Here is a 23,510-nt window from a genome sequence, read left to right on the forward strand (position 1 = left end):
AGGAGAAACTACTTATCTAACTGTACAATATTTTTAATAATAAAATATGAAAATGGTTCAGCTAAAGTGAACTTGATTTTATGAGAAGAAACATTTAGACTTTGTTACCTTCTAATGTAAGTAAATATTAGAATTAATTTTATTGTCATCAAAACTTTTTACTGCTTTATTATTTATTTATTTTGATAGATGTTCCCTTGAAATTGTCGTGGATAAAAAAAGTTGTTAGTTTTATACTGTTATTGTAATATTCTTATAATGTTATTTTTCTTATTTATTGTATTCAATTTCTGAATAAAATAAAAATTAGAATCAATTTGTATTTCTGAATAATTATAAAAATCAATTGCTGTTCATTAATTAGTCTCGCTAACACTCAAGAATGGCTGGACCGATTTGGCTAATTAATCTTGAAATATTTGTGAAAGTTATGAGAAATACTATAAAAGTGACAATTTAATTTTCCAATAAAAAACATATGATGTCTTTTGTCAAAAAAATTGTCACTTGGTTGTCAAATGGTTATAGGTGCGTTCAAAAACGACAATTTAATTTTCTAAAGCAAAATGTTCTTAGTTGTGAAACATCTGATGTCTTTTGTAAAAAAAAAGAAATTGGTTGTCAGAAAGAAAGTTGGTTGTCAAATATTTGTAGAAAGTCTTTTTTTTCATATTTTTCACAGATGTATGTAGGTGATACAAAGTTTACCGGGTCATCTAGTGTCTAATAAAATGGTAAATTAAAAGATTAATAAAAGCCCCAAGTAGCATGTAAATCCAGTTTTAAGGGTCCGGAAATAGACGGAACACAAATAATTGGCATGTACGAGTATCGAACTTACAACCGCTTGCGAATTAACTATTTACGGTGTTCTGTGCCTACTGACGTACGACGGCAATAGTTCATTCATTCATGTTATGTTTCAACAAGAGAATTTTCCAGTAGTTTTGTAGGCAATTCCAATTACCGGAGCAATCTATTTTTATTTGTTGTTTGCTTTTAAAAGCAGAGGTTTTTAAAATGGTTTTACTGTCGATATATCAATTTAAATCTAGTGATTGCGATTGTTTCAAACATTCAATTACCTTGTCTAATTATTTTAATTAGTAGTCGCACAGAGACCGAAATTCGACAATAATTAAAAACTTAAATAAAATAAAATACTTAAAATAATGAAAAAAAAACCTTTTTTAGAAATTTTCAACTTGACTACAAACTTTGACTATCAACAAAAGAGTATAATATGCGTGTGTGTCAAATACATGGTAGTGTATGTAATATTTTTTTTTTATTATCTTTATGCCTATTTTTAAAATAATATTAGCATTTGGCACTCCTTTTCCATATAAACTATAAGTGTACGAAATCTTATATCACCTATTAATATATAGATAAGCAATTTAGATGTCCTCATATAAAAGTCAAAAGACCCATATATAATATAAATAAGGCTTAGTATTAAAATGTGATGCAGTTGAAGCCACGAGACATGTTTAATAATATATTTTCTTTAGTTTTATGATAAAGGCGTAAATATGAAGACTATTGAGTTATGATTGCCTTGAGCGAAAAGTGTTATAAAAGGATGGGCAAAGCTATCATAAAACCTTTCACAAAGTACGCTATAAAGAGAACAAAGTCATGACCAAAGGGTAAATAGGGTAAATGTGTCTGCGATACAATTTAGAGGAGCGAAACTATCAAAATGCTTTGAACGTTTTAATCTCTAGAGGCTGTACGGCTTTTTAGTTGACAAGGGTATTTTACATTGACAGGGTATTTTGCAGCGAATATGGGCGTCCGGAGGTCGACAGCAGCCTTTAAATATCGAACCTATGCATTACGTTTGTTTATCGATACTGCGCTCACAAACAATAAATAATAATTCGCGATGTGTTTGTAATATAATATGATATTAAATAAATATATACAAATTGTAATATAGTGTAATTTACCGACAAATATAATTATAATGACAAAAAAAATTTTAAAATTTTTTTACAGTAAATAATACATTCTGATTAAAATAATTATGGGTATAAGGTATTTAATGGAATATCATTTACGATTTTTAGTTATGTAAAAAATCATCAATCAACAAACTATTTAAAAGAAAAAAAAACAAGTGAAGAGATACAAATTAATTATAAAAGACAAAAAAAACTTACATTCACGATCAGAATTAACAGTGTTATATATCCGCCAATCCGCAGTGGAACAGCGTGCTGGATTAAGCTCCGATCCTTATTGCTAACTCGTGAAGTAATTTTAAGAGCACTGACCGTCTGTTTATTTCCCTAGCGGGTGTGGGCATTCATTTATATCAATATGATTAAACTACATTACTAATAAATAAAATATAAATATATTATAACATACACATACGGTCGTCTGTTCCTATGGTAAGCAACTTAATGCTTGTGTTGCCGGTACAACCCACTGTTATAACTATTTTTTTTTTGATAAATATACATAAAAATAATACATATATAAATACACACATTACACCCAGAGTCACTCAGAAATCGAACCCCTAACATGCGCCGACGGGCTAGTCGTAAGTATTATAACTTTAGACGTAGAATTCGATTCGCATTTTAGATATCTCAAAAAGCTATTCTTACAATGAGTTTGACTGTTTCATTCTCAGACTTTTAGTAAAAATATTGTTATATAAATTATATTTCATTGTATTTAACGCGACAATATTCATGAAATATTTTAAGAAACGTATATAGGTAACAAGTACAGTTTAAATAATTTCAAGAACTAGATAGTAAATATCATTATCAAAACGTAAATAGTCCAAAAAATACTCAGCAATTTCAATCAAATTTTTCTTCATTTATTTTACCATTGTTCTTACAATTCGTGCATCTCTTAGTATATTTCAAGTTACCTGAGATTTACCTTTTAACGTCGCTGGTTCATTAAAAACGAAATGAAACACTTGTTAAAGATACCAAGGATTTTTGGATAAGATAAATTAGGGAACCACAAATAACAAGAGGGGAACGTCCTGCGAGCGCAATTATCTTCAATCTGTTTTCTATCTTAGCTTAGCCGAGAAACCTCTTGATGGTATCATGAACCTTTAAATGATGTTTAACTATTATACTAAAGGCAGTAAAATTTTGTAAGTATACAATTTCATAATAACAATTTTGTACGGTTATATAATATTCTAAAAATTGTGTATATTATTGGCAACAACAAACAAATAAGACTTAGAAATAAGATTTACTTATTTTCTCAACAGTAAAAATTTGGTTACACAAATGCTTTGCTATAACTTAAGAGTTCGCTCGTTCAAAATTTAATATACCTATTTGAATATTTGTTAACATTTTAATCGTCGTCCAAGTAAACAAAAAATAGGTTTAGGATTTTACGCTTAAATAGAATTAATATTCTTAATCAATTTTGAAGAACTGATCAGGACTTCCTTTGGTCGTCAATTTTTATATAAACATAAAAAATGCCATTGAAGAACCCAACTTTCGACGTTCCCAAAAGCGTATTGAAAGCTAATCAAAAATGTATATGTGTAAGTATAGATACTGACCCTTCGAAACATTTCAAGACTTCCACTTTGTGAGCAAACCTCCCTAAAGTATTTCAGTATATTTTCTACTTCGGAAACATAAAGGAGTACCAAAGTTAATTAAACGTCGTTTTTCAAACTTGTTTATTTAAAATGTATTTTATTATTTTAGAGGAAGTTTTGCGACAGTGATCACAGTAATTAATTTTGTTTTAGCGTGTTTAATAACCGCTCATGACAAATGGTTATGTAGGCTATATACATTTCTACATTAAATAGATATTAGTCGTTACAAGGTTTATACTATACGTTTTCATCATATTACGGCAGGCGAGTGTGATGGGTTTATTTCTCTATCAGAAATACTTTAAACAAAATATTTTGAAAAGATAGTTTTCAACATTATATATGTCAAAAATAGTCGACAATTTTTCAATGAAAATGATAATATTTATAATGTGTAGCAAGTGACATATCTCTGTGTCAAAAATAAATTCATGGAGGTAGTTTTCTATTTTTGACTAGAACTAGAGTCGTTTCATGAAATAGCTACTACGAACCAAGCTTGTCGTATTCTGGGCAAGCCTTATTTATTTATTAAACAACAAGAAAACCATTCTTCTATTCATTTGGAAGCTTAAATAATACAGGACTTAACCTTTTATATTGTTTTACAATTCTTTCGTGCAGTTTATGCTGTCTTTTATACCAAAAAACCGTCGATTACATAGTATAAGCAAAAACTTCGATAGTTAATATATATTTTGGCATTGATGGTCAATCAGTCACAACACTTGTGTTGTATGATTGAGTTTCTAGAAAAGTTGCACGCGGTTATTTTCATGCTTGGTGTTTTCCTCAACGATAAGAATAGGAATTGCTTTGGATCTAATGAGAGATGTGAGAGAACGAAAGTAAGCGTCATATCCTGTAGAATGAGCAAGTTGAAGTGATATTGGGCATGCCACAATTGGACTGATAACTTTAACAAATCGAAATGAACTCAGAATAAAGTTACATTATTAGTAAGCTATAACTGCTATCCAGAAGGTATAATAATTTCTAGACATTGTAATAATAATTTTGTTTTGTTCGTAGAGAATGCTAATAATATATATTTTTACTAAGCAACCTTAAGATCTAAACATATAACGATGTTTGTCGAAAGTGTAACATTTATAGTTACAAAAAATATTGTAGCGTTATGTTAGACACACGGCAAATAAAGAGATAATTACTAAAATTATATTATAATTTTATACTTTCATTGTCAAACATCAGACAAAATTTTCGATCGATCGGATTTCTAATGATTTGATCTCCACATTTATAATTTCCATACAAAAGGACATAATTTTATTTATACAAAATATTATACATATTTACAATTCACAACTTAAGAACTACAAAAGTAAATAATTAAAAATAAACTATCCCTAGGATAGGTGCTGTGTGGCTACGGCACTAAAGAATTTAGCCACCCTCTCTCTTCCCGTGGGTGTCGTAAGAGGCGACTAAGGGATAACAAGGTTCCACAACCACCTTGGAACTTAAGAAGCCGACCGATGGCGGGATAACCATCCAACTGCTGGCTTTGAAATACACAGGCCGAAGACGGGCAGCAGCGTCTTCGGTGCGACAAAGCCAGTACTGCGGTCACCAACCCGCCTGCCCAGCGTGGTGACTATGGGCAAAACACACGAGTTCGCGTTGTTTTTGGCGTAAACTTGTGGAGGCCTATGTCCAGCAGTGGACTGTATAGGCTGTAATGAATGAAAATCCCTAGGATAGTAATACTATCTTAGTTTCTTCACAAACATTATGTTAATAGCACGTTAACGTAGAACACAATCTGCCTCGAAACCTTAACTTAGAGATGTAATGAATGTCGTATGCAGGCGACACGGTCGGTTCAACTTCACTATACTCGTAATGTGTCGCTGTAATGTTTATTGACTTCTCAGCTTACTAAAATTGTTTCGTGTCATCTACTGATTCCATAGTAACTAAAAAAACATGTAATTTATTTTAATATTATACATATTTACAATTCACAACTTAGGAACTAAATATTTACAGATAGTAATAGTTCAAATCATGTCCGCGTGGAATGATGCCAAGAATGCTGGCATCATTTCCCCAAGAAATATATAATATAAATATTGTTAAATGAAATTATACAATACTTTAATTTAAATCTATATCTACTCAAATCTAATCATATTGTGTAATACATGAAACACTGAGTAGTAACCACATCCGTAAAAGCGGCTGAAATCACGAGCATCGTAAGCTATTTGTACGCATATATGAAAGTATGAGTATATGTACATATAACGTACGCCAAAATATAAGCCAACAAAGTGATAATTGTGTTTCCTCGCAAAACGAAAAAAAAACCAAATTTACTAATATAAATACACAAGTAATACAACCCAAGTAGACGAAAAAATAGGCAAGTAAATGTAAATTATGAATGTTTAGTCGAAAAGTAGTCATTAGATCTCGATCGAATTAATATGAGACTGCAAAACAAGCATCAGTTTTCGATTAAAAAAGGATCATCAAAACCCGTAGACCCAATAAAAATTTATGCGGTATAAAACAATGTAAGTCGGCGAAAAAATAGTCAAGTAAATACGTATTAACATTATATAATACAACTCGAAAAGTACTTGTTAGATCACAATTAAATATAAATAAGACTACATGACACACACCACCTTTCGAACAAAAAAAAACATCAAAATCGGTCCACCCAGTCAAAAGTTCGAAAATCACGTACATTAAAAAAATACAATAAAATTGAGGACCTCCTTCTTTTTGGAAGTGGATTAGTTTTGCGATAAAGGATGTATAAAGGCAACCTTTTTGGCTGTTTTTTTTTTTAATTAGTTAATATTCAGGTTTTATCTTTAACAAGAACCATTAAATTTCATTCTGCCCGAAGTACATTTGTACCTCAATTGTCATACTTCTAACAACCGACCCGACCCAGTTTCGGACGTTTGCGAAAACTATCAGAGTTCCTCTAATATATTATGTGTGTATCATAAATATAAACCTTCCTCTCGAATCACTTTATTTACTAAAAGAAACCGCATCAAAACGTACCGTTGCGTAGTTTTAAAGATCTAAGCCAGCCAGCGGGAAGCGACTTTGTTTTATACTATGTAATGATAATCATAAAGCACTGACAATTAGTACAGTCGCTAGTGGCGATCAATTAATTTCTACGAATGAAATGTTAATGCTAATAAAATACAAGTCGTAAAGGTGGAGACATCACGAACGTTTGATTGTCGATATAACTTATAAAGTAGTGTTATATTTAATAACTCATTTATTTACATTCAATAGTTTAAGCGGATTAAGAAGCCGTTAACGTTTTTCCAAAGTCTTGAATTTAGGAGAAATAATTTTATGAAATCCTTTTCTTTTAAGCAAACTACTAAACGTAAAACTAAACGTCGAGTACCTTTATGTTAAAAAGTAAAGTACTAAATTAGTTTTTAGCTTCAAGATAAGACAATAATATAGGCAAATTAACATGTTCTTAAAAATGAACTAATAATTTGATAAAATTTACCAATTTACCATTAAACATCATAATTACAAAATGAAAGATTTGTCATATAAATTTTTAAGAAGTTAATCTTTATACTTCGTGGTAACATAACGTACCAAAATAAACCAAGATAACTTAAATGTTATATAATAAACACAATACATTAATTGACACTAAAAATTCACGGCTGGAACACAGGCTGTGTCGTTAAATTTTCAGGTTGTATATTCGGTAAAAGCTTGATAGACATGTAAATATACTATGTTAATGAACAAGAAATATGTCATCTGTAACTTTTATATTTTTAATGTTGTAAGTGTACAATTGTAATTAAAAAATATTAAATTGTGATTTTTAATTATAAATTATTTTTACCTGGTGCATCTAAAAAGTTCACTAACCTAACCCAATTCGCGTCAGTGCTCCTTAACTGTAATAATTTACGTTTCTTAATTTTACAATTTGTCATCTACTAGAAACTAGTGATGCTCTAAGTTTTTCATGAATTTTGTTACTTTTAAGAGAAGACTTATTTTACCAAGCTATTGGTCATTACAAATTCACAAATCGATACAGCTATAATTAAAATATACAGTTTGACAGACCGAGTTGATATTTCTCCAAAATCACTATCTGCGATATGATCTGTAGTCATCATCATTCATTGGGGTCAGTCCGTCTATTGCAGACGATTTCAATAGTTCCAGACAGACACTGTGTCGCCTACGACACTCTTCAGGAAAACGCAGAGTTACCTAAGCCTGCGCCACCCTCTCGACCTCACTGGCTAGGCCCACAGGGACGACGAGTCGATACGTGTGGAGCCAGTTCGGCTGCAGGAGTCTTTCGCATTTTAGAGTTATGCCACCAATGCTTGATGGAGACCCCATTCCGGGTTTCAAATGAAGTTTTCCTTCTCCAGGACCCTGATGATTTTGAGCCAGGTTTATCCCTCGATCGTTTTTCACGACCCTCACGGGAAGAAAGGGGGTGGTGCTATTCTACTCGGCCGACACCACATAGCATGATCTGTAGTATACAGCACTTAATGTGATAGTCATTCAGTCAGTAAGTCAGTCAGTTCAGTCTATTACAGTCCACTACGCTGAACATAGGCCTCTCCAAGTTCTCGTCAGATATTCCGGTTTTCCGCAATCCTCATCCAGCCTACACCGGCAATTTTACGTAGATCGTCGGTCCAACGGGCCGGAGGACATCCCACACTGCGTTTGCTAAGACGCGGTCTCTACTCCAGGACACGTCTGCTCGAACAGCCATCGGTCCTGTGACACAGGTGACCAGCCCAATGCCACTTCATCATACTAATTCTGTAAATAATGTAATAATGTATGTAATTTGATAGTCATTCATCATCGGCTGTTTTGGTGAAAAACGTGACTATTAAAAAAAAACTTTTTTTTTTCAATTATTTTTCGTTATTCCAATTCATTAAAGTGCTAGCATTTAAATTCCATCTTTTTCACCAACAATGTATACCAAAATTTCTAGTAACGACTTTAATACTCATATGAAATTGCACCTTCGAGGCCAACCAGCTTCAGTATATTGTTATTAGAGGTTTGATAACCTTTACTTTGTGAACTTTAGACTCGTAGGTAAATGTTTTAATGGCACTTTGAAACAACTGCTCTCTAATGTATCCTTACTCAATCTTTACGCTTCGGTACTATGAAAATTCTTAAAGTACGGGTAGTTTAAAACTTTAACTTCTAGTAATAATAGTGTACTAGCTTTACCAGGAGGTAATGAAATGGTGAGTCACTGACTGATTGCCGCACATGACAAATGTTTGTATAGACCAGAAAGATATTGAGCTTGTGATTATATTGTAAGCATGTCCCGACCTCTGACATAGATACTTCATGATCTTCATCCTATTACGTGTTACGGAGTGTTCACACTTAAAAAAAGTAATTTCGTTTTGGGTCAAATGTGTTTTGTTTATGTCGATTGTCACAATTTGCGAATGTTTCGTTATTATTTATTTATTTATTTTATTTATTTATTACTTTCTTGCATAAATATAGTCAAACACTTTTACATAGTAAAAAAAAAGGAAAAAATAGCAGTACAAAAATAAAAATAAACAAAAGGTAGTCACACTGAGAGCATGCAAAGGCGGTCTTATTGCTTTAAACAATCTCTTCCAGATAACCCCACGTAAAAGGAGTTTATTAGTAACAAAGTTCATCTATAAAATTACACAATACAGTCATTACATCTATACAAAAAAATAAAATTGTAGTGTCTGTTTGTAATATTAAAATAACCGCTTTTTACTAAATGCATATGGATGTATACACGATACATATACCAAAATAACATTTTTACAATTTTGTCTGTCTGTCTGTTTTTTTTTTCAGCTAATCTCTGAAATCTCTGAAACGGCTGGACCGATTTTGACGGGAATTCTACTGGCAGATAACTCATATAATAAGGACTAACTTAAGCTTCTTTCATTTTAAAAATTTATTTATTTTATAACTCTGCTAACTAAACAATAAATTTGTTGTTAAATTCCATGCGGGCGAGGTCGTGGGTACCGCTAGTTATTACCATTAAGCATTGAGAAGGACAAGTAGGAGATCTGTTAGAGCTTAATTTGATACGACGTTTCAATGCGGTTATGAATGTTCGCTGATGTTCCTCTAAGACTTGCAAGTTTCCTCCCGATGTATTGATCAAAAAACTTTTCCTTATATGTAAAAGATGAATTAAATTAATGCAAACTAAATAAGAATTGTTAAATAAATGATTTAGTACAAAAACTTTTACAAAAATATTTACGAAATTAATATTAAAATATCGTAGCAATATCTGAATTATATTTGCGTAAACAGAAATATTCGAATGCGTAAACAGTACGTATTTCATGGTTATTACGGTTATAAATCCATCATTGAACCAAGCCTTTATGACGGTCTTAAAAATACGCCTATGAATTTATAAGTTAGCCAGATTAAAACAATAACGTCAAAACCTCTGACGCCAGACGCGCGTTCATAAATCATTCCACGAGAGTTATTAAATATTTCGGCTTTATATAAAAACGAACAGTTCTCCTGACTTCGATTGCAAATTTTAGAGATAGTACTTTCATAGTAGTCTCAGGGGAATACTTTTTATAGCAAAATAATGTACTTTTTAGTTCATTTCTAAAGGTTCATTTCTTTGGCTTCTGAGCCGAAAGCCTCAAAAAGGTAAATTGTAAATTAACTCTTTTGTTGTTATTATTTTTAAGCCATATTTCTTTCCCTTGAGAAATACCCTTTTCATTTTAATCGAAAGGTGAAAAATTTATGTATCCATAATACTCACCTCTACTATAAATGTTTTAAATAAACGACATAATTATACGACACTAAAAAAAGTATAAAATCTAAATAATTTTACGACTCACTTGATTCCTCGAAGCGCCCTTACGTGCTTTATATTTTTAAACAGAATTATTTCATATCTACATCGTATTTTTAAGTAATATACATACCCGCAATAACTTTTAATTTTCAATCATGTTAAGTCAACATTTTGTACTAAAACACAGTTAATATATTATTTTTCTAAAGAGTAACTGCGGAGTTTCTTGCCGATTCTTCTCTGCAGAATCTACATTCCGAATCGGTGGTGGCTTTAGTTCTACAAATATAATAATTTATTTTTAAAGTTTTAATTTGTAAAATGGCGATTCGAAAGTGCTCTTGGAGCCTATTTGAATAAAGCCGTTTTTGATTTTGATTTTGATTTTTTGATTTTTAAATAAAAGTACATTTAAATGTACTCATTTTATAATTTCAAACATAGTTAATCAGAAACGATGTAAAATACCTAATTAGCAGACAAATTTAAAAAGTAGAAATGTCAGTTTCATTCGTTAGCTTCTACGTTACCGTAAACTTAGATTCAGAATATTCTTTTGAACCGATACACATTTTACCTTGTACCATAAAAAAATACTACCTAAGTAAACGAAGGGAAGGAAAAACGATTATGCAGAACGATGTTGATAAAGTAAACATAATCGACGGGGATAATTTTTTTGTCTTTGCTCTGAAAACAATGTTATTTATTTACTATGAATTACTAATAAAATAATACGATACACGAATAAATGATACGATACAAGCTCAGTTTTAAAAATTGTCCTTGCGGTAGTCATTATAAAATTTATAAGCTCTATTTCAATCTAACTTGTTCGGATATGGATAGCAGTAATTATCAAGAATATTACAAAACATCGATAGTAGATTTTCAATGTTACCGTAATCATTTGTAGTTGAAAAAAAATTATAATTATTTTAATACTCTCACTTCTTCCTTTTTGTTTCATTATGTTTTATTATTTCTGTTAACTCGCTTCCTATTTCATTTTTTCTGATTTAAATTATCTTAAAAACAAAAGACAATATTAATTATCAAGTAAATTAATTTCCCATACATTAATTTTTACCGATTCTAAATATTTACAAATATTATATAGTCATAACGTTATTTAAAAAAAAAGGTAAACGGGCAAAATAGTCTGTGCCTTCAATAACGACGCTATTTTTCTATTTTTGGCAATGATATTGCTTTCAACGATACCCATCAAATAGCGTTTAGAAACGATAAGGGTGCGCTGTGTATTCCGCAATCATTCGATAAAATATATTTGACATTTTATTCGATAAACATGTTTCGCTTCGATTTTTATACGCAAAAGAAACTACATTAGCAAAAAAAATATATTATTTATTTGAATAAAGTTTTTAATCATACTAATATGTATATGGAAATCCATTACAACTTGAAATGACTATTTTGTAGACCGACAAGAAATTTATTTATTTCATTTTTATTTCATACTTTATGGTACACCAGAAATACATTACAATCAAAGCATAAGATAGATACAGAATGTGAAGTACAATGGGTAGACTTATGACTAATTGATCATTTCTTCCAGACAACCCAGAAGTTTAGCAAGTTAACAACGGTTTACTTTTCACCTGGTGAATTTGCTTGACTGTTTAAACATGATTATTTCAGTAATATATTTTATAGTTTATTTATAATATTATATTATATTGTATAAAATCCACGTTTAATGTCGTGAAACAGATTTTCTATGATCACGAAGCAACCAAAGAAACAGACAGACGAAAATTCTAATAATACATGTTGTAACTTCTACTGCTCTAATTAGGAGCAATACAAGAGGAATATCTCTCTAGTACAGGAATCCGGTTACAATATTTTATTTTAATAATTTATTATTTTTATATGTATATGACACACATAAATACTTTATTTATACACTATCAACGTAACTGAACTGAATTAGCCTCTTCATTTCAAGACCTGCAATGTTAATGCAAAATCCTTTTGCATTCATAAATAATTGTGTTTGCTCGCAAACGAAAAAAAAACCGACTTTAATTACATCGACGAGTATACAACGTAGATCGACGAAAAAATAGTCAAGTAACTACGCATTATCAAAGATTACTTAAAAAGTAGTTATCAGATCTCGATGAAATTTAAATGTGACTACATGATAATCATCGGCTTTCGATTAAATTAAAAATCATTAAAATCGGTACACCTAATAAAAAGTTATTGCGGATTTTCAAGAAGTTCCCTCGATTTCTCTGAGATCCCATCATCAGATCCTGGTTTCCTTATCATGGTACTAAACTAAAGATATCTTCTTTCCAACAAGAAAAGAATTATCAAAATCGGTACATCCAGTAGAAAGTTATGCGGTATAAGACAACGTAGGTCGACGAAAAAAGCGTCAAGTAAAAACGCATTATTAGATATAGCTCGAAAAGTAGTTGTTAGATCTCAAATAAATTTAAATGGGACCAATTGGCACACACCACCTTTCGATTAAAAGAAAATTTGTCGAAATCGGTCCACCCAGTCAAAAATTCTGATGTAACATACATTAAAAAAAATACAGTCGAATTAAGAACCTCCTCCTTTTTTGGAAGTCGGTTAAGAAGGGGAAAACAAATTTTAGTGAGTAATTTTTCTACTTAGAGTAACTAGCGAACATAATTGGTTAATTATAATTCCGTACCGCTTATCAAAATTGAGTAAATTTTTACGTAAAAAGATGATTAAATATCCATACATATATAATTTCTTGCTCAAAAACTATCATATTTAAAACATTATTATTTTTATTTAATTTTGAATTAAATAATAAAATTGAAAATTTAAATTAAATCACTACTTACAAGTGTTTCCGTTACAAACGCGGGCTGTCTGTGAAGAATAAATATCTATAATAATAGTACTATATTTGCATTACATTAAGTATAAACTTGTGAACATATAAATGTGTGAGCGATAAGTTTTAACTTAATTAAAAAAAAAAAAAACAAATAATTTACTCATTGTTTCGTACACTATTGTTTCAAGTCTAACTTGTCATACCACACAATTTTTCGTGGTACTTTTGCTTTTGTTTGCCTTCTAGAATTGAAAAATGAAGTTTCAGTCTTATTTATTAATTTTATTTTATTTCCTTGTCGTGGATTATTTCTAAAGTCGTATATACTCCGCTACGATTAATAGTTAATATATTTCACTTGAGCTGAGAATGGAAATGGGTATCCTGCTCAAAATATAGAGCAGTCCGACCGTGAAAGTACCTCAATCTCACAGATGATTGCTATTATGTTCCTGTGTCCGAGTAAGGTAACCAGACCACTCCTGATGGGGATTGATTGTAGGGTCAGCAGCGCACTTGCAATGCTTCTGGTGTTGCAGACTTCTATAGGCTACAATAATCGCATATCATCAGGTGAGCCATACGCTTGTTTGCCGAGTTAATTGTATAAAAATAAAACAGGTAAAAACAAAAAGTAGAATTTAAGCCCAATTGGTGGTGTTATAACTGCACTCCAACCACAAAGTACTCTTTTAGATATTGATAAATAGATACATTACATACCTTAGATACATTTAGTATATAATAAAATAGAATCCCCAATGCCCAAAACAATTAATGTGAAGTGTGTAGCTCCAATAAATACTGCTAATGAGGCGTCTTGAAACAGCCAAGAATTGGCACTGGACTATTTAGTGATATCACAGAATGACCCAGCTCGTTTTTCAATTACACGAGAACGACCTATTTTCTCTTATCTTATTTCATTTATAAAAGTGGTCTTGATATCAGACAATTTACATTATAAAAATTTTACGTTAATTTTTTTAGAATATTCTTGAAAAACATGTTTCTCATTTCTTTTTATTAATTCTATTTTATATAAAAATTTTAAAAGCTTTTAAAAATTGCGATATTAGCTACGTTTTTCCAAAAAAAAAAATATTCCGAAAATACATGTGTACGCGAAAGAGTCAACATATCTTACTTAAATTATTTACAACATCAAGTACCCGGAGATTGAAAAAAACAATAGTAAGATCGTTTCATATATACAAGTCAATACGTCTATGTAATTAAAACCCATTTCAAGTAATATCTACTGATACTAAGCATTATGGTTGTGCGATGAGAGACCTATCTTAAATTAATAAAGTAAAGAATATACCTAATGTTCTTAATTTTCTTGGGATGTTTATAAATGTATCCATTTGAAACCTGGAATTAATACATTCAATAAAGTACATGTTTCTATAATATTTAAATCTCCAAATATGTATGTACACGTACAAAATACAAAAACTTATTTATTATCGCCAAGAGACATACATAACGTATACATATAAACTACATTATGTTTAAACTCCTTTGTAATGACAATTACGAAAATGTATTCCACCATATATACAAAAGGGATAGGTAAAACATATTGAAATTCCGGGTCTTCTGGGTACTGGCTTCATATTGCTTCGAAGACAGCTGCGGCCATCCGCAAACCTAATTTTATGCTCCACGAAATATGGACGAAATAAATGAAATAAAATTCAGTTGACTGATCACAGAGTGTACCATGAATTCTACGATATATTATATCAGACTACTCTGTCTAGGTTCATTAACCTCGCTGTGGTAACCAACGTTATTATAAGATTCGGAAACGCACATCAAAGTCATTTACTAAATAAGCCTAATGTTACAAATAAATGAGATTTTTTATTTAACAAATTGTGGCTTCTAATGTCGTGGACCAAAATTTAATTATTACAAATGACCAATATATGTATTAAAAGATAAAATTTATATAAAATGTTTTTAAAAGCAAAAGAATATAATAATAATTCTATATATAAAAAATTATATAAATTACATGTGTCTATTTTTTTATTGTCTATATTGCTTAAAATCGCTTCGTTAATAAGCCATTACTTCTCGGAAAAAGTAAAGGGATAAAAAATGATTATTGTGGGTTATCCCTAAGAGATAGACATATACCATCGTAAACTTTTTTGTAGACCTTTTTAAGGTGTACAATACTGTTGTACATTATTTTGATCTATCTTATAGGGTTGAGCCAGCGTTTGCAATGTAAACGCAAAAATGTGTATATTTATGACATCATCAACCTCTAAAATTATCAGTGTTCCTCTATTATATTATGCATGTTTTATCCATATAAACCTTACTCTTGAATCACTCTATTGAAAAAACAGCATCGAAATCCGTTGCATAGTTTTAAAGATTTAAGCATACATAGAGACAGACAGCGGGAAGCAACTTTGTTTTATAACGTGTAGTGATTTTGATGATTCTTATTTTAATCGAAAGCCGACGCTTGTCCTGTCTCATTTAAATTTGATCGAGATCTGATAACTGCTTTTGTAATTGAAGTCGGTTTTTTTCATTTAAGATCACTCGATTATTCATTACAGCCTATACAGTCCACTGCTGGACATAGGCCTCCACAAGTTTACGCCAAAAATAACGTGAACTCATGTGTTTTGCCCATAGTCACCACGCTGGGCAAGCGGGTTGGTGACCGCAGTACTGGCTTTGTCGCACCGAAGACGCTGCTGCCCGTCTTCGGCCTGTGTATTTCAAAGCCAGCAGTTGGATGGTTATCCCGCCATCGGTCGGCTTCTTAAGTTCCAAGGTGGTTGTGGAACCTTGTTATCCCTTAGTCGCCTCTTACGACACCCACGGGAAGAGAGGGGGTGGCTAAATTCTTTAGTGCCGTAGCCACACAGCACACTCGATTATTATTATTTTTTAATTAATATTTTAAAAAACTTTATTACACAACCAATAATAACATGTTGTGCAAAAGGCGGACATATAGCCATACAATCTTATTTACCTGTCAACCTTTAGAACAAGAATATAAGAAACAACGTTGAGGTAGGTTTATACAATCGTTATATATTATTAATACGTGAAGCATAAACTTGGTACCCCTTTTTTATAAAAATTTCGCGGACGGAGGAGTCTGAAATTTCGTACACTTGTAGATTAAGAAGGAATGCAGAATGTTAATATATTTTTAAAATTGTGCCTAAAAATATATTAAATCAATAAAACAAACATTACACACACTACCATGTATTTGACAAACATACGCTTATTATGTAATCGCTTTTGTGCTCTTTTGTTGATTATCAGTCTGTACTCTGTAGTCAAATTGAAAAATTCAAAAAAACGTTATTTATTTCGATTATTATTTTTTGGTTTACTTTAATTTAATTTTTTTATTATGGTCGAATTTCGACCTCTGGGTGACCAGCAGTAATAATAAAAAAATTTCTCTTCATAACATACTTTCCCAATCGGTGTTATTTAAGGCCTAGTTGAATAATAAAATTTTTGTTTTTGATTTCAATTACCTAAGTGCATTATACTCTGGGATCGTAAAATTCAATTGTTTTGTTTATTAACACATTTTGACGTTATGACGTATTTTCTATATCAATACCGTATCGTAATGTTTTGGCTTAACAAAAACGTCAAAATTATCATAGTATTATTTGATTTACGCTTTCATACAGTCAGAACTATAAAAATATCGTTTGGTCATTACATCTTAACAACAATTCGTAGTAATACTTATTTTGAAAATATTAAATGTACAGACATAGCTTTACTGCGCTTTTATGATTTAATAGTCGATTGGTTCCACCTGCGTTGATATTAAATGTTGAAAATTCGTTTATATGAATCGTACGGTTATATTTTACAACCAAATCTATTGCTAGGTTTATCAGTGATTGTTACGGTAAAATTTATCAAAATCGAGTTAATGATAAAATATATACACGTATAGATAAAGAGAAAAAGAATCAGGAAATGAATGAGGTCTTGTTTTGACGCTAATAATTTAAAAACAATTCGTAACAAGTGTTTTTGTTCAATTTACTAACTTATCTTCTATACTTTAAATAATTCAAAATATTTACTATAAATAAATGATAAAATAAATAAATAAATAAAAAAAAACAAAATAAAAAATGTAATGAAACAACTTTTTCGGTCTTTATCGCGGTTTATTAAGTTTTTTAGACGCCCGACGGATCGGATACTTTACAGCAACCATGGTCACGGGAGAAAGTTTATCTTCTCTCTTCTCTTGCTAACGGTGATATGTAAAATCACTAGCTCAGACTAAAGTACAATAGAAAGAAAAGAGTAGTAAAAAAAGAAATTAACAAAATGTAATAAATATTAATAATCAATGACGACGTATTTTACAGTGGTCAAAGCACCTAGCTTACGCACAGACGACTGCGGGCTTAACAGACATAATATGTTTGTCGTAGATTTGGCATCAATAGTTTAAATACACGTGTTTACGGACCCCTGATGCATGAATTACACCCTACTGGGGGCCAACAAATGTAAAACGTTTATTTTATTTTTATTCTTCTAATCACAATGCATCAGTCAATTATTTTTTGTAAGAATTCGATCAGAGACAGCAAAAATTAACATAAGAATGTACAAAATTAACTACCCAATCTTGTTCCAAATGATCTCAATTCGGAAGGTATTAGAATAACTGCCACCATTTGCCTAAGAGAACTCAATTTCACGAATCCCTTTTTAACAGATTGCTGAAAGGTCACGTAAAGTTCAATAATTGTGAAATTGGCGGGTTAGATGATAAGAGATTGAAAACATAATTTAGTAATGGAAATGGAAATTAATATACCTAATAACTGCCTAAAATAGTTCATAAATAATTGATACCGTAACGCACAAATATGATCATAAAATAATTTGAAGTATAAAATGTCTTTTAAACACTGTTTTTATCATAAATTTCCATATATTTTTAACATAGTTAAATTTGTAAGAGGAGGGTTTTTTACAATAGCTAAGAAATTAGTCCTATTCATTACAGTAACGAAAAACATAAATGAGTTCTGCTAAGATAACATAAAAGTACAATCAAAGTAAGAATTTCCCGTTCAAAACAATTTTATTAAACTTGTTTGAAGTATAAAATAAAACAATATCATCTTTCTCAAAGTCCAAAAGATTTCCCGCAATTAATTTTTAAGATTAATTAAACTGACTGTCTTACAGCCGTCATAAGGACGGCACAGCTGTGGCAAGGCTGGTCGCTTTTATAATTACGTTACATACATAAATTAATTAGATGATAAATTTTATAACAGCTTGAAATATAAAATGCAGCCGTCACGCTGCCATGAGAACACCAAACCTTTATTATTTCTTTATTGCATATTTTACAACGGCTGTTCCTAAACTAAGACAATGTTGTCTTAAACTAGATTTTGCTTGCGACTTTGTATGCGTGGAATTACAGATAATTGCTTAAGGAATCGTGCAGTGATCACGTGATGTTTTTGTGATTTTGGAAATTTAAGTTATATTGCGACACAAATGTCCAGAGAGAGATTCACTTTGCAGGGTATTTGTTGGGTGTTTTTTTGGTTCAAAAGTCGCACGTACAACGAAAAATACACGTGATATTACACCCTTCTCAATACTTGTGATGTTTCGTGGTTTTTTCCACATCCGTTATGTATTATACTAAAAAAGAAAAAAAAATCTTCATAGAAATAGATTTGGCTCCTAATGGTTGTAGCGTAATATTATAAAGCCTATATGTATTCTTTCTCGTTAATCTCAGCAAAAACGCAACAAACTCCAAAAGCTTTACAATGCTAGTATAGATTGTACAGAAACGTCATAGATAATATGCATTGAATTTTTGCGTCCCTAGATAGTTTATGGTGCAATATTGCCCTCACAAAAGGTAGTAAATTGAACACAAGGCATCTGATATATCTCGCAATATAAAATCGAAGAACCCGATCTCTGTGATCTCAAGTGTGCTAGGAGCTCGGTAAAAATTGAAAACAGTATAGTTTCTTTGAAACACATGATGTGAGATGATCTCGGATCGGAAATGTTTGTTACTTCTCAATTCTCTACGGATTTTACAGTGAAGGAGGTGTCATCTTATATATTTTGAAGTGGGAAGAAGAAGAAGAACCTTTAATAATAAATAAAAGTACGCACAAAAAACAACATAACAACGCATAAATAAATGTACGCACATAACCATTGAAACACGGAACCAAATTAGATTCTTTTTTTTTGTTCTTTGTTCTAAGGACAGGATTTTTACAAAAAAAACATAAATTCACAAAAAAAAAATATCGTCGACCAATATAAGTTTGCCGGGTCGACTAGTTTATATTAATTACTATTGAGTACTTTATTTTAGTATTTTAATCCCAAAAATATTTTGAATAGTATATTATTATAATACTACAAAATGTACATTGTACAATGGAAAAAAACTTAATTAAGCCTCGTTTAGAAAATAATGTGTAATAAGGCAATTTGGGATCAGTACATCGACGCATCACTTCGTAACCGTTTCTACTAAATCTCTAATTTGGTTGCATTAAATGTTATCGCTCCACTCGAAATGAGTCGGCGGAATTCAATGATCACAAATGTCTTTTGATAAAAGTCACAAAAAGGGTCGACTCAGGATGGATAATTAGGGTCCAACGATACTGAAGAGTGTAAATCGACGATAGCACGAAATGAGACGTCAGGAAAAAATAAGGCTTAAGTTTTACGATAAAATGCGAAACACAGAATATTTGTACTTTTAAGTTTAGGAAAAATAGCGCAACAGCAGATTTAAAACGTGCTATATATAACAACGAGCGTGGAGAAGATTTTAGTGAATGTGAAAATTTTGAACATTACTAAAATTAATTGTATGTTATGTTATATTTACAGTTTTATTTGAAAATTTTGACTATATGCTGCGATTGAATTAAATTTTAAATAAGATATTTCATTTTAATAATTATACAATAATTTTCGATACTACTACATACTTGTTTATAACGAAGAAATAACATTATCCAATATGGTGCGGTAAAAAGAAATGTTGTTAGCCTAATCAATATACATTCCTATCAACATCGAACATATTCTAAAAGAATTAACACAACTAGTACATATTTTTATTCCGTCGGTAAAAGAACAGCCTCTAATAATAAAAGCAATATCGACAGCTCCCTTAGCAAACATGTATATTGTATGGTATGCGGTTTCTTTGGCAGATGGTAGAATAAAATGTTCAATGTTTTCTTCCTTTTACTTTTTTTGTTGCTTGTTGTTATTGTTTCCGTATTACTTAAATAAACTATATAAACCATATAAGTAATGGCATTTGTTAATATGTCTTTATTTTGCAATCTTTTAATTAATTATCTAACTAATAATATTGACTATAGAGTCAACTTAATCGATGTATGACTTATAAAATAAATAAGATTTAAAAAAAATATTGACTATATCTAAGAGTGTCCGCAAAGCAATCGGTCCCATTTTTTATCATAAACATTTATAATAACGACTGTTTTTGGTGATAGTAAAGTTATTCGCATGTGATGGTGTGGAGTCGCGGATTTATCTCTATCCTTTCTCCTGTATAAAACAATAAAACTGTTTCTAGTAATGGAGTACTTACAGACTTCTATGAGTACAGATCAGTTTGACGATTAATGATAATGTCCCTTTAAAAACTTAATATATATTGATTGATGTACAAGTTAACAAACAGTATAAAAAAAAAACTACACCCAGCTACATAAAAAAACATTCAAATTTCACTTACAAATACTGATCTAAGAAGAAAACTTAGAAATAATTTTATGTTTTAAAACTAAATCTGGAAAGATTGAAAGATTCCGCGTGTCAAAAGCTAACGGCGTTAATTGGTTTCAGGCTAGAGGCGTCAGCGTTGCACATGTATCAACTTTAATGTAGCGAGTGGTACTTGAAAGTGTGTTACTTACTTTACTACTGTACTGTGTGTACTGTACTAAACTTACTGTGTTCAGCTAACTTTCAGATCTAAACTAATGTAATAAGAAATAGAAGCTCTCCATGACTCTATCTCTACAGAGTTCTCATGTATTTAGATTTTTTTTTCATACAATGGCTTTAGTTATGCGTTGATTATGATTTGCACTTCATACAATGCCAATCTACAATTTGGTAACCAAGAGATTCGAAATTAATTTTTGTGTCCTGAAATGGTATCCAATAAAAAAACGCAATTTTTCAATTTCTTTTCTCATTATAGAGTTTTTATCTTTTTGGATATATCAGTGCTATATTACCCTAAATCTAAATATATGAAGAAATAAGATAAAAAACATTGATTATATAGTACTAGACTAATAGTAATTAAACCTTGTAAATAATTTTACATTATAAAATCGATAAAAATTCGAATAAAGTAAATTCCGATTTTGATTTGATTGATTATCAGCACAAACACGCACTTATTTATACAATAATAAGCATGATATACCTTTTTAAAATCCTTGTATTGTGCCCTTCAATTTGATACCCATATTGTAGTATTCGAGAAAAAAAAATTTTTTTTCATTAAATACAATGGCTTCGCGCACCCGCCATGTTTGATTTTTTTGTAATGTCACCTATCTAAGAACACTTGGGCAGCTAAGACGAACCTAACGATACCTCAATTATGTAAATCCGTTCAGTGGTTCTGGAAATATGAGGTAGTAAAGAGTATTACATACATACATACAAGATACGCGCGAAAAACATAACCCTTCCTTGGCAGTCGAGTAAAAACTACAAATAATAAGCGTGTTAGTCTTAATATCTATTTGATATGATGCTTCGAATATACAAGGATCAAGTAACGTAATCTAACATAATATACATTTCTATTTCTTGTACCTGTTTACGTTTTGACGAAATCGTGTTACGACGCTCGCTGTCATAACAAATGTCATTATCGAGGACACGTGTTTTTCCCACGCAGATATTCTTTGTTATATAAGAGTGTTATTTAATCTATATTATATTTATAAATACAATTTTTTTAAGTGTAGCTGCGTGGTTTCTTTCCAATTATTTTCTGTAGAATCTACATTAAATATTTTAACCATAATTAATTTGTCAAAAACAAGCTTACCATTTTTTTCAATAAATTAATTTTTGATATACATATCTGGCTTCTAAAACAATAAAGATTTTTCGATTAAATCTGATATTTATTTTTGATCCGTAATAATATCATAGAAGCTTACTACATGTGAATATAATAAATAGTAATAAACTGGTTGAAAAGAATTGAACGTATATGTAGTATATGTATGTATATTATGTAAGATGATTAATGAGCATAACAGATGAAAGAGAATTTATAAGACCGACAACATAATAAAAGTATTGATTTTATTTTAAAGAAAAATGATGGATAGCGCACCCGTAGGGAGTAAAAATACTAAGAATACAAAGGAACGCCATTGTGCTGTGAAATTTTGATGTCGAGGGAAAAGTAAACAAAAACACAAAGAGTGGTGTAGACGTAACTTTTATCAAAGTTTTCCCTTTTTTACCGACTACATAAAAGGCGGAGGTTCTAAAATCGACAAAATTTTTATGTGTGTTACCTCATAACTTTTTACTGGGGGGACGGTTTTTTCGTTTGCGAACAAACACAATTATTCCTGCTATACTGTTTTAGGGCCTGTTTCTCTGGATGTCTTTAACGCTATTTGAAAAAAGATGTTATCCAACAGATAAAAATTTATGACATATTATTTTTTTCATCATCCAATCCCACCGTATTTATAGTATATTTTTATTCACAATTGTGAATAAAAGTTGTAGTTTCCTAATTGAGACAAAACAGTATTGTACTAGTATAATTGTGTTTGCTCGCAAACGAAAGAACCGACTTCAATTATACTGACAAGTAATACAACGTAAGTGGACGAAGAAAATTAACAAACGCCCTAGTCACCACGAAACGAAAAGAAACGAAAGTTTCCTTGATTTCTCTAGAATGCCTTCATAAGATCATGGTTTCCTTATCATGGTAAACACCCTTAGAATATCCCTTTTCTAACAAAAAAAAAGAATCAGCAAAATCGGTTCATGATCGACGAAGTTATCCGCGAACACACATA

The sequence above is a fragment of the Melitaea cinxia genome, chromosome 11 (genome assembly GCF_905220565.1).
Source record: "Melitaea cinxia chromosome 11, ilMelCinx1.1, whole genome shotgun sequence".
Lineage (NCBI taxonomy): Eukaryota > Metazoa > Arthropoda > Insecta > Lepidoptera > Nymphalidae > Melitaea > Melitaea cinxia.